This window comes from Ursus arctos, unplaced genomic scaffold (genome assembly GCF_023065955.2).
Source record: "Ursus arctos isolate Adak ecotype North America unplaced genomic scaffold, UrsArc2.0 scaffold_9, whole genome shotgun sequence".
In the NCBI taxonomy this organism is placed as follows: Eukaryota; Metazoa; Chordata; class Mammalia; order Carnivora; family Ursidae; genus Ursus; species Ursus arctos.
Window position 1 is genome coordinate 29,327,746 of NW_026623111.1, and position 3,307 is coordinate 29,331,052.

Consider the following 3,307-nt stretch of genomic DNA (forward strand, 5'->3'; position numbering starts at 1 on the left):
CTAAAACACCACCCCTTGACTCTTTCCAGGACTTCAGCCTCTGACCTCCAGGTCTCAGCTTTAGTACCTCATTTCCAGAGGAACCTGCCCTGGAAACTCTAGGAAGCAGTCTCCTCTCACATACCCCAGTTTACTTCATAGCGGTAAATTGGATTTAGCAAAAAATGAAAAAAATACATACTTTAAAAAAATACAGATTTGAAATCTACCTAAAGATTTATTTCTAATGAGTCTTGAGCTAATAAACCACAAAAACAACTAATCCAAGCTCAATACACTGGTCCTATGGCTGACAATCATCCTGTATACGTGAGAACAACTATAAAGTTCATTAAAATGTTGAGATATGTCTGTACTTGTTAGTAAACAGTTGCTGCCCTTAGCCCCACCCTCTCAAATGCCCACCACCCTGGGTGCTCATCCTCCCAGGGACCCCTTTGGCCCACTCTGCAACTAAAGAGTTAACTCTGGCAGGCTCAGGGACCATGAGTTACACTTAAAGGACAATATCCTTTCATACTTATGGTTTCCAGTATGTTTCAACTCCCTAAAGTCTCTCCGCCTGGGCTCCATCATTGATTTCTCCTCCTCAGGACTACCAAGGACCATCCTGTGACCCAGCCATACCCCTCACCCACTTTCAATGCACTTCTGCAAAATTCCTCAGGTTGACAACACACCAGCTTGCCAATCAGCTCTTTCCAGTGACCAATACCATTCTCCCCCATTGACATGATAGCCCTCCTCCTGTGTAATCTCCTAAACTTTGCTGCATATGAGCAGCTTTGATAAATTCCAATATCCAAATCACACCTCAGATGACTTGAATCAGGGTGTTTGAGGACTGGAGTCATCCATGGGTCTTTTTTAAAGCCCTACAAGAGACTTCACTGTACAGGCACATCAAATATGCCCCCTTAACCCAATTTCTCTTTAAACCAGTTTCTCTGTTTCTACATAATTGATGGTTCACTCATCCTGTTCACTTCATTGCACTTCACAGATATTGTTTTAACAAACTGAGCGTTTGTGGCAACCCTGCATCAAGCAAGTCTATCAGTGCCATTTTTCTAACAGCATTGGTTCACTTCATGTGTCTGTTCCTTTTAGTAATTCTCACAATATTTCAAACTTTTTCATTACTATTGTATTTGTTATGCTGATCTCTGATCTCTGGTTTTTGATGTTAGTATTATAATTGTTTTGGGAGGTGCCATGAATCATGCTCATATAGGATGATGAACTTAATTGATAAATGGTGTGTGTGTTCTAACTGCTCCACTAACTGGCCTATTCCCTGTCTCCCCCTCTCCTCGGCCTTCCTATGCCCAAAGACACAACAATATTGAAATTAGGCCAGTTAATACCCTACCATGGCCTCTAAGTATTCAAGTGAAAGGAAGAGTTGTATATCTCTCACTTTAAATCAAAAACTAAAAATGATTAAGCTTAGTAAGGAAGGCATGTCAAACGTTTAGGCCTCTGGTGCCAGTCAGCCAGGCTGTGAATGCAAAGGAAAAGTTCTTAAAGGAAATTAAAAGTGCTACTCCAGTGAATATATGAATGATAAGAAAGTGAAACAGACTTACTGCTGATATGGAGAAAGTTTGAGTGGTCTGGAAAGAAGATCCAACCAGCCACAACATTTCCTTAAACCAAAGCCCAATCCAGAGCAAGGCCTGAACTTGTGTCAATTCTATGAAGGCTAAGAAAGGTGAGGAAGCTGCAGAAGAAGTTTGAAGCTAGCAGAGGTTGGTTCAAGAGGCTTAAGGAGAGAAGCTTTCACTACGATATAAAAGTGCACTGCAAAGTATCAGGTGCTGAGGTAGAAGCTGCAACAATTTACCCAGAAGATCTAAGATAATTAATGAAGGGGCTGCACTGAACAAGATATTTTCAAGGTCAAACAAACAAACACAAAAACAGCCGTCTATTGGAAGAAGATACCATTTAGGACTTTTATAGCTAGAGAGGAAAAGTTAAAACCTGGCTTTAAGGACAGGCTGACTCTCTTGTTAGGGGCTAATGCAGCTGGTGACATGAAGTTGAAGCCAGTGGTCATTTACCATTCTGAAAATCCTAGGGCCCTTAAGAAGTATGCTACATCTACTCTGTGCTTTACAAACGGAATGGCTAGATGACAGCATATCTGTTTACAACATGGTTTACTGAATTTTAAGGCTACTGACGAGACCTGCTCAGAAAAAAAGAAAAAAAAAAGATTCCCTTCAAAATATGACTGCTTGGGGTAACTGGGTGGCTCAGTGGGTTAAGTGTCTGACTTCAGCTCAGCTCAACATCTCAGGGTCCTGGGATTGAGCCCCAGATTGGGCTCCCTGCTCAGTGAGGACTCTGCTTCTCCCTCTCCCTCTGCTCCTCCCCCCACTCATGCACACACACACACACACACACACACACACACACACACTCTCAGATAAATTTTAAAAATCTTAAAAAATATATATGACGCTCACTGACAATTCACCTGGTCACCCAGGCTCTAATGTACAAGATTTATATTGTTTTCATGCTTACTAACACAACATCCATTTTGTAGCCCCGATCAAGAAGTCATTTCTACTTGCATGTTTTATTATTTAAGAAATACCTTTTGTAGGACTATAGCTGCCATAGATAGTTATTCCTGTGATGGATCTGGGCAAAGTAAACTGAAAACCTTCTGGAGAAGATTCACCATTCTAGATGCCATTACGAACATTTATGATTCATGGGAACAGTCAAAATATCAACATTAACAGGAGCTTGGAAGAAGTGGATTCCAACCCTTGTGGATGACTTTGAGGGTTTCAGGACTTCAGCAGGGGAAATAACTGCTGATGGGGTAGAATTATCAAGAGAACTAGAAAGAGAAGTGGAGCTTGAAGATGAGACTGAATTGCTACAATCTCGTAATAAAAGTTTAATGCATAAGGAGTTGCATCTTATGGTAAACAAAGTGGTTTCTTGAAATGCAATTTACTCTTGGTGAAGATGCTGTGAAGATTGCTGAAATGACAATGAAGGATTCAGAATATGACATGAACTTAGCTGATGAAGCAGCAGCAGCGTTTGAGAAGATTGACTCCAATTTTGAAAGAGGTTCTACTATGGGTAAAATGCTATCGAAGAGCATTGCATGCTACAGAGAAATTGTTTGTGAAAAGAGTCAATTGATGCAGAAAACTTCATTGTTCTCTTATTTTAAGAAATGGCCACAGGCACCCCAATCTTCAGCAACCACCGCTTTGATCAGTCAGCCGCCATCAACACTGAAGCTAGTCCTCCACCAGCAAAAAGATGACAACTC

General features: G+C 41.0%; 1 pseudogene; it reads left to right on the top strand.

Moving 5' to 3' along the window:
• Positions 1 to 1,373: 1,373 nt before the first annotated feature.
• LOC113262327 (tigger transposable element-derived protein 1-like) lies at positions 1,374 to 3,307 on the top strand (annotated as a pseudogene).